The following is an 18834-nucleotide window of genomic DNA, read 5'->3' on the forward strand; positions in this document are numbered from 1 at the left end:
CCAAGAATCTTTGTCTGGGGAAAATAATAGAGATAAGGCAGAGAACAAGGAGGAGTCTCTGTCTGGTACCCCTTGAATAAGGGGGGCCAAAGAAAATGAAACAAGGGATGTTTTGAACTCCGAAGTTGAAAAGAAGGTTGTGAGACCTAGGGCAGAAAGAAACCCATGGCAATGGCCGAGCCCAGACCTTCCCTTGGGGTGTGGGAACAAAGGTGGTAAAGTGGGGGCTGACAGGTGGGTACCACCCCCGGGAGGAAGCCAGTGGGGCACAAGTGGGTAGCTCTAGTCTGCTGGGCTTTACGAAAGAAAACCTGCGATAGGAAACAGATTCATATGTAAATCTGTCGATCCGTGTGTAAATTCAGATTAATATGTAAATTGGCCCCTAACATCTCCTTCCACAGTTCCCATCACAAAGCCAGGCAATAGGGTACTCAACTGGTCATCCTAAGAGGTTTCAGTTGGACTAAAATATTTATGAAGAATGAAGGAAAGTCAGGACTGAGAGGAAGTTGGGTTTTTTTAAAATGTTTATTTTTGAGAGAGACAGAGAATGCGAGCAGGGGAGGGGCAGAGAGAGGAGAACAGGGCTGAGAGCCCAAGGTGGGGCTTGAACTCACAAACCAGGAGATCATGACCTGAGCCAAAGTCGGACGCTCAACCGACTGAGCCCCCCAGACTCCCCTCAGAGGAGGTTTTATAGTGTGATTTTCCCTGGCCTAGGTCCTCAACCCTAACACCCCAAGAAACACAAAAGATGGTTCTATTTCTTCACCTAATCAGAAGAAATTCCCAAGGATGTGTCACGAGTTCCATGGAGCCACGTCAAAATCTCATCTCCAATAGGGAGTCAGACAGAAATATTGTAAATAGAGGCTAAATCGGTTCTTTTGGTATTTAATAATATAAAACTTCGGGCGCCTGGGTGGCTCAGTCGGTTGAGCTTCAGGCTTCAGCTCAGGTCATGATCTTTTGGTTCGTGGGTTCGAGCCCCGTGTTAGGCTCTCTGCTGACAGCTTGGAACCTGGAGCCTGCTTCGAGTTCTGTATCTCCCTCTCTCTCTGCTTCTCTCTCTCCCCCCCCCCTCAAAACATTAAAAAAAATTTTTGATATAAAAACTTAGACATTGGACTCTCACCATGGCCAAATTGTTAGGTGAGTAGATTCTATAGTCTCAAAACTTTGCTGAAGTCTCCGCTCAAGGGAGTGTTCGGTGTTCATTCGTTCTGAACTGGAAGCAAGGAGGCTAGCTACCAGCTGTGAATCCTGGTCGACGTGTGGGATGGGAAGGGATGAGGAGGTCATCTCCATAGTCCCTGAGTTGCTATCCGAGAGCAGCAACCACAGCCAAGTCCGTAAGTCATGGTCCATTCACCTCACCGTGCTTTTCTTCACCTTGTGAAACATGGGAAAGACTCACTCCGTGGGCAAAATAAAAATGATGCTCTGAATAACTCTGTTCATACCCTCCCGATACTTTCAGGCACCATACACAAACTGGCTTATTCCCTCTCATAACTGGTAGCCTTGTGATATTGTACAGCGATACCTCAGTTCGCTAGAATCACATTAGAGGAGAACTTCGCTTCATCAGGATCATGAACTTATTGCAGGAAAAGGCAAAGAGCCACAAAAATCACTTTTACTTTGCTGAATCTTTTTCTTTTTTAAGCCACTGTTTGCATTGTGTTGTGTTTTATGCATCTGCTTAGAGGCAGTCCCGGGGGTCAGCACACATTCAGCCTCATAGCCTTTATCTTTTCCAGCTACAATCATGGCAGTGAAGTTTGATCTCAACACGCTGGACTCATTTCTGACCCTCTGCCTTTGCTTGCGCTGTTCCCATCCCAACCCCTTCCTCATCGGGCTTCAGCATTTGGGTCTTGCCTCGTTTCCTCTCGCATTTTCTGTCTCCTTTCACTCACCTCCTTCTTCTTTCTTCTTTCTCAACCTCACCTGGCCAGTTGTCTCCCCCTGCCCCAGCCTGTGGGCCCGAAGCGTGGATCACTCGTGGAGAGGCAGCAGCTGTGACTTCCGGCTTCCCACCGAGAACGGTTTTGTGGGTGGCGTTCTGAGGTTCCCTGCCTGCACCGCGAACACTTGAATTTTCGGATCGGGTGTCCTACTTGTTTCCTCACCGAAGCTAGGGTGGTGCTTTACACGGAGTAAAAAACGAGTGGCGATGAGAGCAGCAGCTCGGATGTTTGGCAGGCCTACTGCGGGCCACGTACTGCGCTGAGCAATATGCGTGAGTTAGGAGTATTTGCTGTTTTGCAGATGAGAAAACAAAGACAGGGAGAGGTTAATCATTTGTCCAGATCACACAGCTGACAAGGGGTACAGTGGAATATACTCATCGTACGTTCCGCTCAGTCCACTGGACTCCGTTTGAGAAGAAAATGGCTGCATGCATATTTTCACGTATCTCTTCAATAGAAAATGAGAAGAAAAGTGACAACATGGTTTTCTTGTTTATTTTCTGTTCTTTAGAACATTTCATTAGCCAGAGTAAACCTATTTCTGGGGCATTCTGTTGAATTAAGGATATACTTTAAATATACAAGCATACCTTGGAGACATCGTGGGTTCGGTTCCAGACCACTGCAATGAAGCAAATATCACGATGAAGCAAGTCAAATTAATTTTGTGGCTTCCCAGTGCATATAAAAGTTATATGTAGTCTATACTGTAGTCTATTAACTGTGCAGTAACGTCATGTCTAAAAAATGTACATATCTTGATTAAAAAATACTTTATGGCTAAAAACTGCTGACCATGATCTGAGCTTTCAGCAAGTCATAATCACTAATCATAGATCACCATAACAGATATAATAATAATAAAAAGGTTTGAAGGATTGTGAGAATTACCAAAATGGGACACAGAGACACAAAGTGAACAAATGCTGTTGGAAAAACGGTGCCAGTAGACTTGCTCAACATAAGGTTGCATTAACCTTTAATTTGTTAAAACACACACACACACACACACACACACACACACACAACTGCAAAGTGCAATAAAATGAGGTATGCCTGTATAACCATGCAATATTTGTGGATAAAAATTTAGCAGAATAAACCATTGGGCATGTGCTAGAGATTTTTCTTTTGTTCTTCTATTTGCATCATTTAAATAGAGTCCCTTTGGGGCGCCTGAGTGGCTCAGTCGGTTAAGCATCCAACTTTGACTCAGGCCATGATCTTGCTGTTCGTGAGTTCAAGCCCCATGTGGAGCTCTGTGCTGACCGCTCAGAGCCTGGAGCCCGCTTTGGATTCTGTGTCTCCCTCTCTCTCTCTGCTCCTCTCCCGCTTGTGCTCTCTCTTCTCTGTGTCTCCCCCAAAAATAAATTTTAAAAAAAATTTTAAAAATTAAAAAAATCCATTCCCTTTTCTATGCTTCAAGCTGCTCTTTTTTCTTTCTGAATCTTCGACCCATCTATTTATTGTCTGTCTTAGAATGTAAGGGAACATATAAGATAAACATCATACAATAAGGAAGATGGAAATTAATTTTTTTTTTTTAAAAAGAGAAGGCCATCTCCCTTTCCTGAGTGAATGGTAGTCGGTCTGTGGACACACGATATCATTGCAGTTTAGAAGTCTTATACACTAAAAAGCAAGACAAGGGGCTCCTGGGTGGCTCAGTTGTTTGAGCGACCAACTCTTGATTGTAGCTCAAGTCACGATCTTGTGGTTCCTGAGATTGAGCCCCTCATCGAATCCCCTGCTTGGGATTCTCTCCCTCCCTCTCTCTGCCCCTTCCCCACTCGTGCTCTATCTCAAGATAAATAAGCTTAAAAAAATATTTTAATGTAAAAAAGGAGATGTTTTGTGTGTGAGTGTGTGACACACACACACACACACAATGGAGTATTATTCAGCCGTAAAATATAATGAAATCTTGCCACATGTGACAACATGGATAGAACCAGAAGGTATTATGCTAAGTGAAATAAGTCAATCAGAGAAAGACAGATACCATAGGATTTCACTCATATGTGTAATACAAGAAACCAAATGAACAAAGAAAAAAAAAAGAGACAAACCGAAACACAGATTCTTAACTATAGAGAACAAAGAGATGGTTATAAGAGGGAAGGGGATGGGGGATGGGTCAAACGGATGAAGGGGATTGAGAGTATGCTTATGATGAGCACTGAGTAATGTGTAGAATCGTTGAATCACTGTATTGTACACGTGAAACTAATGTAACACTGTATGTTAACTCTACTGGAATAAAATTTTTTTTAAATAATAAATGATTTAAAAAATCAAAAGTAAAAAAAAAATTTCCGCAACATCTTATGATACATATTGGCATTCGTTAATGTCATGTAGGCCAGTAGCTACTCTAATATATCCCCTCTGTTTACTGATAAGTATTTCCCCTTTGAGTCAGCAATAGTCTAAACGATTAGTGTTTTTGTAGCTTGTTCTGATAAATATGGGGTCATGTTGAATCTCCCACTTACACACTTACTCGACTGTTCTTTTGCTTTCTTACTTATTTTTCCATTTCAATTGAAACTGTGTTAAAATCAGAAAATTACTTGGAGCAAATTGTCATATGTTACATATCTGCTGATCTAATCTACCCGTCCAAGAGCATATCTGCGATGGATCCTTTTGCAAATAACACCTCAATCTTACGTGTTCTGCCAGTACTCCTAAAATCTCTCAGTGGCCCCTCCTCTCTCCTTAGCAGTGGGGTTCAACTCTCTTTGTACCGCTCAGTAGCTAAGTGAAAGTTGTCCAGAAGCTTCTCTTTACACTGGCCTCGTTTCGCTCTGCCTTTAACCTTCTTTCTGTGAGGCCAGTAAAGGTTAGGAGGCCTGGTCTTGGTCCCTTTCTTTCTGACGTCTGGAACTTAGAAGACAGCTTTCTGAAAATACGTTGCTTCCGTTTGGTAGAGTTGGTATCACTCCATCCACGCCTGCTCACCAATTTTGTCCTTCCACTAGCATCCCTAAAGCTCTTGGGTTTCAGGAGATGCTCAGAAAAAGTTAAAAAAAAAAAAAAGGGAAAAAAAACCCCGGGGGGGGTTGGGGAAGCTTGAAGTTGCACTCACATTTTCCCACTCTCGGGATCAGACTCGTTAGATTTTCAGAGCATCCAAAGACTTTTCAACCAGACTTTCAACCACCTTGAATCACTTGCTGTTAGTTCACGTGTGCGCTGTGGACTGGATCGTGTTTTCCCCAAATTCAGATGTTGAGGCCTTGTCTTACTTGTCATCTAGGGCCGCCACAACATAACACAGACTGGGTGGCTTTAAACAGTAGAAATGTATTTCTCACATTGCTGGAGTCTGCAAGTGTGTGATCAAGGTGCGAGCGTGATCAGCTTCTGGTGAATGCTCTCTCATGGCTTGTAAGTGGCCATCTGCTTGCGTGGCCACACAGGGTACAGGGGTGGGGGGAGGGGCGGAGGGAGAGAGAGCTTGAGCTTTCTGGTATCTCTTTCTTAAGGGCACTAATCACATCATGAGGGTGGGCACCCCACCCTTATGTCTTCATTAAACCTAATTCCCAAAGGCTCCATCTTCAAATATCATCACATTGGGGATAAGGGCTTCAAAATACGAATTTAAAGGGGACACAGCTGGGGCGTGTGGGTGGCTCAGTTGATTAAGCGTCTGACTACGGCTCAGGTCACGATCTCATGGTCTGTGAGTTCGAGCCCCGTGTCGGGCTCTGTGCTGGCAGCTCAGAGCCTGGAGCCTGCTTCCGATTCTGTGTCTCCCCCTCACTCTGTTCCTCACCACTCACACTCTGTCTCTCTCTCAAAAGTAAAGAAACATGTAAAAAAATTTTTTTTAAATAAATAAAGAGGATAAAGGGGACACAGCAAGCCCTAACCCTCAATTGGTCTGTATTTGGATATAAGGCCTACAAGATGTTAATTTAGGTTAAAAGAGGTCAAAGGAAGGAGTCCTGATCCAATAGGATTATTATCTTTATAAGAAGATATAAAGATAATTTGTATCTTTATATATATAAAGGGGCACCTGGGTGGCTCAGTCTATTAAGTGTCCGACTCAGTTTCAGCTGAGGTCATGATCTCACGGTTTTGTGAGTTCGAGCCCATGTCAGGCTCTGTGTCAGCAGCACAGAACCTGCTTCGGATCTTCTGTCCCTCCCCCGCTCATGCTGTCTCTGTTTCTCTCAAAAATGAAGAAACTTTAAAAAGAAAAAGATTAAAACAAAGGAAAAGGAGAGACGTGGGAAAGTTTGATCTCTACACACACACACACACACACACACACACGGAAGAAAGGACACGGTGGGAAAGCCCTCACCCCTCAGCTAAGTTCCTGTTGCTGCAGCTGTTAGTTGAGGGTGGAGGAGACGGTCATCTGCTGAGGGTAGAACAGTCTTGCCAGGCTGCTCATCCCAGACTGAGGAGAGACTAAAGAACGGGGAGAGGGGACATGTCTGGAGGCACAAAACCTTCTAGAACTGGTTCTCCACAGCCCTTTGTCATGCCCATTTGCCCAAACAAAATGGCAATAGACTCTATTTAAAAACCACATGGCAGGGGCGCCTGGGTGGCGCAGTTGGCTGAGTGTCTGATGCTCGATTTCAGCTCAGGTCGGGATCCCCAGGTCGTGAGATGGAGCTCCAAGTTGGGCTCTGCGCTGGGCATGGGTCTGCCTGGGATTCTCTCTCTCCCCCTCCCTCCGCCCCTCTCTTACTCGTGGGCCCTCTCTGTCTCAAAAATGAATATTTTTAAAATATAAAAATAAAAGCAACATTGCGGTGTGTGCGTATGTCCAAACTCGTCAAAACGTATGCTTCAAATATGTGCGATTTTTATGATTGAGCATACTTCAGCGAAACTGAAAGAAAACAAAATTTTTGGCTCATTGGCAAATTTGGCGAGCTTTGGTGAATTAGTCATACGGTAAGTCGATCCTTCAAAGAATGGCCCGCTTGTTTGCTTGGTCGCTCTGTGACTTGGCTGTTGGTATAGTGAGTTGGCTTGGAGCCAAGTCCGTGACTCCCAGCACCAAGCAAATGAGGTGGGACCGTTACCCACTGAAAGATCCTCTTTATTTTTTATTTTTATTTTTATTTTTTTAATAGGAGATTTATTGTCAAATTGGTTTCCACACAACACCCAGTACTCATCCCAACAGGTGCCCTCCTCCATGCCCAGCACCCACCCTCCCCTCCCTCACACCCCCCATCAACCCTCAGTTTGTTCTCAGTTTTTTTTTTAATTTTTTTAATGTTTATTTATTTCTGAGACAGAGACAGAGCATGAGTGGGGGAGGGGCAGAGAGAGAGAGAGACACAGAATCCGAAGCAGGCTCCAGGCTCTGAGCGGTCAGCACAGAGCCCGATGCGGGGTTTGAACTCACAAACCATGAGATCATGACCTGAGCCGAAGTCGGTCGCTCAACTGACTGAGCCACCCAGGGGCCCCTTGTTCTCAGTTTTTAAGAGTCTTTTATGTTTTGGCTCCCTCCCTCTGTAACCTTTTTTTTTTCCTTCCCCTCCCCCATGGTCTTCTGTTAAATTTCTCAGGATCCACGTAAGAGTGAAAACATATGGTATCTGCCTTTCTCTGTATGACTTATTTCACTTAGCATAACACTCTCCAGTTCCATCCACGTTGCTACCTAAGGCCATATTTCATTCTTTCTCATTGCCAAGTAGTATTCCATTGTATATATAAACCACAATTTTTTTTAATATATGAAATTTATTGTGAAATTGGTTTCCTAAACCACAGTTTCCTTATCCATTCATCAGTTGATGGACATTGAGGCTCTTTCCATAATTTGGCCATTGTTGAAAGTGCTGCTGTAGAACTTCACGGAAAGCAGTGCTTTATCATGAGAATTCTGGGATTTTATCATCACCTGGAGTTTCCCTTTTCGTGACCTTTCCTAGTTCCTTTGTCCCTTTGCCTTCCTAACAACAGGCTAGCTGGGCAGAGCAGGCGGGAACTGTCAGGACTGTGGGAAAGTCTCGGGTCCGGGTGGTCAGCAGGGTGGCGGGAGGGGATGCACCGCAGGGCCTTGCTGTGCAGCACCGCTCTCCTAACCGTCCCTGATACCTGAGTGACCACATGTTTGCTGGGAGCTGCTACAGAAGCCCTGGAAGAAATCTTTCAGCCTGTGTTCCCCAGAGCTCCCAGAAGGAGAGTTTGTGCGTGTTGCTTAGTAACCATCTTCAACCAATGGAAAGTAGAGCCGAAATATTTCTGCCTGCTTCCGCTCTCCGCTCTGCCGGGGGGGGGGGGGGGTGGGGGGGGGGTGGGCGGGGAATGGGAGACTGTTGCAGGAAGGAGAGTACGGTCAGTCCCGGTATCTGACTTCAGTAACAGGACCAGTCTATAGTGTTCATGCTCTGTTTCTTTCCAGCAGGAGGTGAGCCTTCAGGGCTGTGCCGAGATGAAGAGGAGAAGGGATAAGCCTCGCAGCTGGTATGTATTGGGGGTCCTAGCTGTTTGCCGGCCACTGGGTTAAGGGCTCAGCATGTGATAGGCCATTTACTTCTCACAACAGACATCAATAGTTTCATATTAAATTTCAGAAAACAGGGATGAAGAGCGTTAACTTGGCCAAGACACAAACCCAGAGCTTCTGTGCTTTTGCTTGGTTATTCCTAGATTCTGAGATCAGGGCCCCTGTTGGGTGCTTGGCGGTTTCCTTTAAAGCCAGAGGTACCTGGCTGGCTCAGTCGATAGAGCATGCGATGCTTGCTCTCGGGGTCATGAGTTCAAGCCCTGCGTTGGGCAGGGAGCCTACTTTAAAACAAAAAAGTCTGTTTTTAAAAAAGGCTTATTTATTTTTGGGGGGGGGGGGGAGAGAATCCCAAGCAGGCTCCGTGCTGTTAGCGCAGAGCCCAGCGTGGGGCTCAATCTCACAAACTGTGAGATCGTGACTTGAGCCGAAGTCAAGAGTTAAATGCTTAACCGACTAGCCACCCAGGCGCCCCCCCAAAAGTAAAGTCTATTAAAAAAACTTAAAGATACCTTTTATGAAACACAGCTGATGAGAGTATACTGTAACGATTATCAGTGCAGAATCAGGAGCAATTTACAAAGCGCTTTTTTTTTTTTTTTTAAGTACGCTCCATGCCTAGTGTGGAGCCCAATGCGGGGCTTGAACTCACAACCCTGAGATCAATACCGGAGCTGAGATCAAGAGTCAGACGCTTAACGGACCGAGCCACCCAGGCGCCCCATACGTAGTGCCTTTTTTTTCCCCTCAAATTTCCTTGCCTATAAAATGGAGATAGCAATAATGCCTATTGAATAGGATTTTTCTGAGGATTAAATGAAATAGTTCATTTTAAGATTGAGAACAGTACCTGGCACATTGTAGCCTTTCTCTTTGAGGTTTAGATGTTATTCCTGTTGTTTGTTAGTAGTAGAAGGAGTATAACTGATATTCTTTTAAATGGTCTTTGTTGGTGAAATAAAAAGATCACCATCTATGTCAGAACCCAATCTTACCATTTAGTCCGTGAAATCTCCACGGCTGGGAGCCCCTGCCCTTAACCACTGTGCTTTGTATGTGGAATGGTGGAATTCTCGTGTTGAAACGTCTGGTCTCAGTCCCAACAAAGAAAGGGGAGTACTTCACTAAACGTCCTCTCTGTTCAGGGAGAAATGCTGAGCTCGCTGCCCGGAGGACACCACACCCCCCTGGGACTGCCTCCCAGAGACTGCGCTGCGGAGGCGGCCTAGAGAGGTAAGAACATGGGAGCGGGGAGGAGGTGTGGAAGGCAGTGTGGCTCCCCGGGGAGAAGACGCACTTTGGACTCCGAGGGTTTCAGACCCCAGATCTGCCACCTACTGGCTTTGTGACTGCAGCTGAGGCGTCATCTGTACCATGGCTCTTAATGGGAGTTCACAAGGCCGAAAACCAGGCGAAATGAAGATTCATGCACGTGGAGCACCCAGAACGGGGCCTGGCGTGCCGTAGGTCTTCAGTAAACATTAGTTAGCCTAGTCATGACGATTAAGAGACTGCCCACAACAGACAGAATAAAGAAGTAGGGACACTGGAAGGGGCCCACGATGGAACCAGAAAGCTTATATAAACAATTTGCTGTCCTCCCAAAATGCTCCGTGGCTTCTGCTGCCGTCTCCTGACACCCACGGCCCAGGTGCCCCGTGCGATCCTCTGACTCTTGCTGATGGACTTGCTACCACGTTATACAAGCATTTGGGTTCCAACGTGGACGGACCATTGGTCCTTCTCTTTAGCTCCTGACACCCCGGCCGAAATTGGTGGGTGGATCACATTAAGCGGACAGAGGGACTATGAGAAAGCCAGGGAAGCGATTCCCTCACCAGCGTTTACTGTTCTCTGCTGCGTGGAGCTGAAGTTGTCGGAGACTGCAAACTCAGTTGCACCCAGTGACTGTTCTCAGATCTAAGCAGAGCCCTGGTGCCAGCGGACAGCCTGCTGTGCGTTGTGCTGTTGAGACTCCTGCTTCCTCTAAGAAAGAATGTCGAGCTCTTTGAGATTGCTGTGTCCAGCGATCTGAGGAGACCTTAGTAACTTGACCAGTTTGCCTCCGTGATGAAAGAGGTAATCTTGGTAAACTTGATGAGGGAAGGCGGCTCCTACCGAGGTGCATCGCTACGACCCCCTCCTCCAGAGCGCCTTGACGGTAGCCACTTGCCTCAAGAGGAGGAAGAAGGGAGAGATGAGAGGGTAGGAATACCAGAGACCCTCTTCTTCCTCAGCCGGGTACTCTTTGGGCTCTGACAGACTTGGCCCACGTGTGAGGAGTACGCTTAATAAAAAACTCATCTGCAGCAGCCTCGCAGAAGGTGTGTAGGCCCCGTAACTCACCCCGGTTGTCCCTGGGTCTACAGTGAGGGAATGGGAGCCATATGTGATGAGACTGTTGACCAGACAAAGATTCTTAGGTTTGTGCATGCTGCTCCTGCACGTACGAATTATCAAACCCAATTAAACCTCCACCCAGTGCTCGCTTCGGCAGCACATAGACTAAAATTGGAATGTTACGGAGATTAGCATGGCCCCTGCACAAAGATGACACACAAATTCGTGAAGCGTTCCATATTGTTTTAGTCAGTCAGAGAAGGACAAACATCATATGACTTCACTCATATGAGGACTTTAAGAGACAAAACAGATGAACATAAAAGAAGGGAAACAGAAATAATATAAAAACAGGGAGGGGGACAAAACAGAAGAGACTCATAAATACGGGGAACAAACTGAGGGTTACTGGAGGGGTCATGGGAGGGGGGATGGGCTAAATGGGTCAGGGGCACTAAGGAATCTACTCCTGAAATCATTGTTGCCTGATATGCTAACTAGCTTGGATATAAATTAAACAATTAATTAAGAAAAAACCTCCACCCACTGAAACCTCAAATGTGGTTAGGTCAGTTGGTCAACAACAAACACAGCCTGGATCTTTACTGAGAAATGTCTGGGCACTGAAAAAGTGGCTGCTGCAAAAATAGGAAAGGCTTTTACCAAAGACCGCTCTGGGCCCGGTCACTCAGTCCTCAAAGGAGGAGATTGGTCTGCTGCCCGCTAAGGAACTCTGGGCCAGTACCGGGTCCCGGGGGACTTGATAGATGGTCCCACTATGGTCTGTATGGTGATGGCCCTCTGCCTCTCCTGGTGAATCAGGAGATGAATCAGAGAGCCCTGCGTCTTAGTGTCTTAGTTCAGGACAGAATTATTGGCCTGCTGTTGGGTTTTGGTGGACACTGAGCACATGATCGATGGCTGTGAAGTAATCTTAAGACCAGAAATCCCACTCGTATCACAGATCTAGCAGATACCTCAAATCACCTGGTGGAGGTGGTTCCAGAGTCTTCCGAACTAAAATACAAATGATACATACTGGAATGAACAAAACTCAGCCCAGATGAGGTCTCCTAACTCCAAGGTAATATCACAGGAGCATCCGTCTGGTTCCCTGATGTATTGCCCAAGGAGCCACTGCCCCCACTGGCCCAGTGAGGACCCACGTGTGAAGGCTTCCTGGACCACAATGGGCCTGGCTCACTGTCCGCTCCTCCTGGTTAACTCCTAACCAGCAGGAACGGGGTGCAGCTGCCATCCAAGCTGAGGGAGACCTCTCCCCTGGCCGGGTGCGGTAAAGGTTGCTTAGTATAACGGGCAGAGCTTCGTGCAGGGTGAATGGCTGGCTATCCAGGCCACCTCAACAAAGGAGGCTTGCTGTGTTTCCACCGACTGATGTACTGTGGCTAATGGCCTCGACATTTTTTCAGGCCTCTGGCAAGACTCAGATTGGCGTGTGGAGCGAGCCTCCCCGTGGGGGCAAGGCATTTGGGTAAAAATCAGTTCTGCTTCTTGGGACTCATGTGGATGCTCGCCAGAAAGACCCCTACGCTGACAAGGGGGAACATCACAAACGAGCAGACTGTGCTGGTCAACTAAACATGTACACTGAAGTGTCTCATTTACTCCAGAGCAGGCAGATGTGCCTCTGGGGCCCACAGGAGGATGGCTGAGTGGGAATTCAGTGTAGGGAAGGAAAAATTCTTTCTCTGCTGCCCTCCAAGGTCTTCCAGCAACACTAAATTAAATTTCATAAGACAGATTAATGGGAGAAAAAGCCAGTGTCGTTATGTGGGCACAGAGGCCCAGTAATGAAATTGAGACATCAAGAAATGACCAAGGCAGGCAGTATTTATACTGTTTAGACAAAGAGACAAGAAACTTGTGAGGAATTGACAGGATAAAGAAAGCAGGTGTTAGGAACTTTAATTAGTAGGGACTTCTGGGGCGCCTCGGTGGCTCAATCGGTTGAGTGCTGACTTCAGCTCAGGTCACGATCTTGCGGTTCGTGAGTTCGAGCCCTGCATCAGGCTCTGTGCTGACAGCTTGGAGCCTGGAGCCCGCTTCGGATTCTGTGCCTCCCTCTCTCCTCCTCCCCCACTCACTCTCAGTCTCTCTCTCTCTGTCTCAAAGATAAGCATTTAAAAAAAAATTTTAATTAGTAGGGAATTCTAAGCAGAATTTAGGCTGAGGTAGTAGATTAGGAAAAAACCCCAGGGTTTGTTTCTACAGCTTTCTCAGCTTTAAAGTCTCTATCTCTGGTCCTAACGATGTTTTTTTTTTTGTTTGTTTGTTTTTTTGTTTTTGTTTTTGTTTTTTTTTACCTCTTAGGACAAGGAGGGTATTTTTCATAGGGGAGATTGGTTTCCTGCTTTCCTGGGGACAGGACGGTTTGATTGTCCTCGCGTCAGCAGTTTCTTAACTTTTATCTTAAATTATCAGTATGCCAAAGTGGCACATTTCGGGGTGGCCTGTCCTTGGCCCCACGTCAGAAACCATCCTAGACCGGGCCTACGTGCGTGGACTGCCATAGCTGTCAGAAGAAAACATAGGGAAGAAACTCCTTGATGTTGGTTCTGACAGTGATTTATTGCATGTAACACTGTAGCAGGGTTCTTGCACAGAGAGTCGGGACCCCGAGGCTTTTCTTTCCAGGAAGCAACTTTATTCGTGCCGGCACCGCTCAGTTGGGTTTGTACCCGAAGAACTGAGCCCCAAATGCCACGAGGCATAGTTTTTTATATATTTTTTACTTCTTTGTCTCCCATATATGGTTACACACAAACATGCAGTCTGATTAAGTGGTCTCATGTTACAAGGTCGTGAGGGACGTTGTCAACTACGCGTTTAGCCAGGTTGCCTTGAGGGTTTTTTTCTTTCCTTAGGGAGGGGACCCTACCACACTCCCGGCTTTGGTGCTCAGACCCCTCTATTTTGGGTCAAAGAGCATCATCTTGGTTTAGAGGTTTATATTTTTATAACATCATTACATGAGTGGCCGTATTTTTTTAAATTATGGCCTCAGTGAGACTGGAGACAGACTGTACAACCAGGGGAGCTAAGCAGGGTAGGATTAAGCAACCTTCCAGAATTAGGAGGAGGATAATTTTTATGAGAGTTTTGACCCCCCCAAAAAGTTGAAAACCATCTTCCAAATAACTCCCTGGGGTTTTAACCATTCCAGGTCTGGACGGGGACATGAGCAATTCTTTTCATTTGATTTGTGATCTCTTCTATGATTTTTTTTTATTATTGTTTACCTGTAGGCAGCAGTTGCCTAGGTTAAACTTTTTATAAACTTCTCCCTCCGAAGTAAGCAGGTAATCTAAGGCCAAGTGATTTTGAAAGATAGCATTGTGTATTTTGGTTTTCTGCTTGGCTAGTAAGTTAAGAGCTCAGGCAGTTTTATTGGTTATAATTATTATAACCGCTTGCAGTCTGATGATGCGGTTTAGCATGTAAATGGGAGTGCGGTAGCCCCAGGACCCAACCTCTGCCCAGCTGGCAGGGCCATAATACTGGATTATATGTTGCGGGGGGGGGGGGCATTTATCATCTTTTTAATTGCCAATTTGTAAGGCACACCACTTTTTTTGTCTCCCTGTCCCCATGCACGTGGACTCCCAATTGTTTCCCTCTGGCAAGTGGGAGCAGGAAGAAAGATGGACGAAGAGTTCCCAGCACCCATGACCGTGACCAGCCTGAGGGAAGTGCTGTATAGGCTGTCCTTCCACATATCCAGTCTAGTCCCCCTGGGGCCTGCCATTTGATGGCTGCGTGGACACTGTCCCAGGCCTCTCAGAGAGGAGAGAAGTCGGACAAGGGGTGGGGATCTGGCTCAAGGTGCTCTGGGGTCCCCCACCACTGGGTTTTCCAGGTGGTTGAGTTATAATATCTTTGGCCTAGGCGTGGTAAGTTTTTAACAGAGATGACGATGAACTTTTTCCCCACCAGGCAAGGGTTTGGGTTTTTTGAGGACCCAAACCCTGGTAGTAGAACTGGGGTATTCTGTTTTACTATAAGGTTTGTGGGGATCTAATTTTCTAGTCTCTTATGGCCATTGTTTCCCCATGTTGGTACCACGAAGTATCCTGTCCCCAAAAGGAAGGTGAGTGCTAACAGAAACCCCTCACCACACTTCCAGCCAGCCGGGGCGGCATCTACCTATCCTATGGCAAAGAGTAGAGCAAGAATCACACTAGCAGTGACAGACAAGGGGCGGCAGTGCATCACAGTAAGGAAACAGATATAGAAAACAAGGACAGTCTATTTGTTCCACCGGACCGTCGATTGATTCCCCAAGCTTCTGCCGTGCATAGATTAGTCAGCTTCCGGAGTGACTGAAGCAGGGCTGCAGTGTCCCCAGGCCTCTGGAGCTGCAGATTGCTTCTTCCGTACATTCAGCTTGCACGGCACCCATGGATCAGGAACGCACTCCCAGTTTCGAGGTGCCGGCTTCACTCTGCCGTGATGAATCCAGGGACCCACCTCTGTTACCTTTACTGCAGTAGGGGTGGACAAAATGACAGTGATCGGGCCCCTCCGGAGGGGTTTTAGGGGTTGGACGTTCCACTCCTTTATCCATACTGCATCTCCTGGTTTAAAAGGATGAGCGTCTGTGGTCAGACTCGCAGGTAATCGCTCCCTAACCCAGCGGTGAAAGGTGGTTAGGGTAGAGCCAAGGGCCCCGCCATCTGTTGCCTTAAGGTTAGACTGCCCATCTCATTTAGACGCCCCCCACATGCCCTTGATGATGGGGGGACGGCACCCATAAAGGATTTTATAAAGGGAGAACCGTGTCTGCTTCTTTAGCCTCCCACCTGCAGCTGCAGTCTGCCCCCCTGAAGGTCCCTTACCTCCCCCTGCCTAATGTTACCCCTTTCCCTATTCATTCCTCCCCTGGAACAGGGCCTGTAACTGCTGTTAGGGAACAGGGACGATGGCCGCTCTGACTTCTTCAAGCTGAGAAGGGACGGTGTGGGGGCACAGCAGTTAGAGTCTGCCCGAGGGTCGGTCAAGTGGCCCACGGTACGGTTCTACAGGGAGGCTGGCAGGCATGAGGCGGCATAAACATTAGCAGGCACCAAGAGAAAAACGTCAAGGTTATACTCGCCAACGAGGTGGCATCTTAGGATGATGTCCCCAGTTTCTAAACCTGTCAGACAATCTAGGAGAGACCCTGCTTTGTAAATAACGTACGTCAGGGCATCTCTCATAACCCAGGTGATGGAGGAGCGGGAGCAGTAAGTAGTCTGTGGTGGTTCTGCTTCCAGGAGTTCGGCCCTAACTTAATTGAAAAAAATGTTTTTTCAAGCATCTAATGCTTGCGAGGTATTATTTAGAGTTTTGCTGAGTATAAGCAGACAGTCTGCTTTATTTTGGGGTGTAAAACTTTTCCAAGAGCCAGGAGTTCTAGAGAAAGCGTCAAGACAGCCATTTACCATTATTCATTTGCAAATTTCTAGGTAAGCCAAACCTGGGTATTATTTTATAAAGCAGAACTTGTGTTACTTTTTGTGCCTTTTCTGTCTTGGAGGAGAAGGCCTTTACTCCATTCGTAAAAGTATCAAGCCGTACCCACAGATGTTGGGATTCCTCTGACCTTGGCACATGAGTGAAACCTAATTGTTAGTCTTTCCTGGACAGTCTCCAGTTCCTGGGTTGCCCGGGAGAGCAAGCTTGTGGTTGAAAGGATGGTTTTTAAGACATACTTCACAGGCTGATACTGCTGGGCATAACTGTCCTTGACAGATTTTTTTTTCCAGCAAACATCCTTTGGGCCATTTGATAAGTTTTGTCCCTCCTTAAACGAAAGGCCTAATGTTGTGTTTTAATGATCTTTTTTCAAGCTCTGTGAGCTTGGTAATAGTAATTGCCCTGCTCTACTTGTAACCATTTCAAGGGAGGGAGACAGTGTCTAGGAGTCAGACCCCAGTTTATTTTTGGGGGGAGAGTAGGTGGGATTGAGTCTCCGTTAATAATTGATGTAGCAGGCTCTGCTCCTCCCCTGTTCATGCTCTGTCTCTCTCTGTCTCAAAAATAAAATAAAACGTTAAAAAAAAATTTTTTTTTAAATAAAAAAAATAAAAAAAAAGAAAGGGGGGCCTGGGTGGCTTGGTCGGTTAAGCGTCCGACTTCAGCTCAGGTCATGATCTCACGGTCTGTGAGTTCGAGCCCCGCGTCGGGCTCTGTGCTGACAGCTCAGAGCCTGGAGCCTGTTTCAGATTCTGCGTTTCCCTCTCTCTCTGCTCCTCCCCTGTTCATGCTCTGTCTCTCTCTGTCTCAAAAATAAAATAAAACGTTAAAAAAAATTAAAAAAAAAATAATAATTGATGTAGCAGGGAAACTATTTTCCTGAACCCTGGTATCTACAGCCTAAATGAGATGGGCAGTCTAACCTCAAGGCGATATCCAGTGATTTTCCAAAACTCATAATACAATTGTTTATTTGTTCTGGGATTAGTAGTCCTGTAGTCTCTGATTTAGTTATAATGTCCCTTCCTAGCAAGGGAGTAAGGCTCTCTGGTATTATCAAGAAAGAATGAGAAAAAATTTCCCATATGTATCCCAGGGGCTGAGAGAAAAACTTAGAAGTTTTCCGGAGATGCCTCTGATCGTCATGCTGCGTTTGGACGGTTGGCCTGGAGAGGAAAGGAGGACAGAAAAGGTAGCTCTGGTGTTAAGAAGAAATCAACCAGTTTTCCTTCTATACTTAGAGTTATCCGAGGCTCTGGGTTTCTGATAGTTGCTTTAGGGGAGCCACCGTGAAGAGCCCGAGGCCCCATCAGTCCCTTCCAGGGACACTGGTTATCTGAGCCCTCACAGATAGAGGTCTCCGAGGGAATTCAGATCTCCAGTCACTGTCTCCACACAAGGGGCACGGCTTATGAGGTTTTCGTTTTGGTTGTCCCCTCTGAGGGCATTCTCATTTTAGTGCTCTGAACAGCCATATAAATGGCACTTGGTGCCAGGACCTCCGGAAGTCCAGTCTGACACAACTAAGGCCTCAGATTTTTTTAAGCCTGCTTTTCTGTTTGTGTTTTTTTTTATTCTTATTCTGCTCTTGATCTTGGCAGCTCATAAGAGCTCCTCCAGGGTCCCTTCCGGACCAATAACCAGTTTTTACAGTTTTCTCTGAATATCTGGGGCCCATCAAGTGACAGATTTGTCTTTTAGAATCCTCTCAGCCTCAGGGTGTTAGGGGAGATAACCATATATTTAATGAGAGCCTCCCTTAACCTTTCCAGGAAGGGCACCGGGGTTTTATTTTGTATCTGAAGATAGTGGTGAAATCAGTATAAATTAAAGGTAAATTTAAATTTACCTTAGACCTCCTGACCATATATAAAGTTTTTTTTAAGATTTTTTTTTTTTGCAAACTTTTAACAACTTTCCTTTGCTTTTAGATTTTGACCTAAGCCTTTTTTTTTTTAAACAACCAGTCTCATTTAGGACAAAAATCCTCCTTTTTTTTTAACCTTTAACAAAAAAAAATATTTCCATTTCTTATATTTTTTATATATCTACTCCTTTACACGTAGAGTTGTTTTTAAATTTTATTCTTTTTTTAAAAAACTTTATTCTTAACTACATTTAGCAGAATTTTAACTCTTAGAAACCTTAGTCTCCAGTGAAAACTAAGTAGTAACCAACTGTGAACTGTTACATTAGAATTTCTTAGATGGCAAACTTATGAATCAATTAAGCACAAAGCAGTTTTTCAACAGATCCAAATAGCCTTGGTATTTCCGCAACAAGTCAAAAGCACAGACCTGCATCTAGTAATTAGTGCTCTAGCCTCTTGTTAGATATCCAATGAATTTAATCCCAGTTTGTTATGCAAGCAAAAACTTTAATGTTTTAGATTACCAAAGACTTTGAAAGCTGTCTTAACAATTACCCATGAAAACTATGAGACAAAGTTAACCATTACTTTAAGTCATCTTTTTGCTAACAAATTGGAACAGAGATAACATGAGCTTATTTGACCTTCAGCAAATCTAGGTAGAATAAAAGTTG

At 45.7% G+C, this 18834-nt stretch overlaps 1 long non-coding RNA gene and 1 other non-coding gene across 2 annotated transcripts in view; both read left to right on the forward strand.

The window, feature by feature from the left end:
• LOC131502821 (uncharacterized) overlaps positions 1-18834 on the forward strand; it is a 67428-nt gene that overhangs the window by 38603 nt on the left and 9991 nt on the right. Inside the window, exons 2-3 of the long non-coding RNA XR_009257200.1 lie at positions 8374-8435; positions 9621-9708. This is a non-coding gene — a long non-coding RNA (uncharacterized LOC131502821). The remainder of the gene's footprint in view (positions 1-8373; positions 8436-9620; positions 9709-18834) is intronic.
• Positions 10957-11060, forward strand: LOC131503272 (U6 spliceosomal RNA). The gene has a single exon (XR_009257375.1). It is a non-coding gene; the product is annotated as a U6 spliceosomal RNA (small nuclear RNA).

This window comes from Neofelis nebulosa, chromosome X, assembly GCF_028018385.1.
Source record: "Neofelis nebulosa isolate mNeoNeb1 chromosome X, mNeoNeb1.pri, whole genome shotgun sequence".
In the NCBI taxonomy this organism is placed as follows: Eukaryota; Metazoa; Chordata; class Mammalia; order Carnivora; family Felidae; genus Neofelis; species Neofelis nebulosa.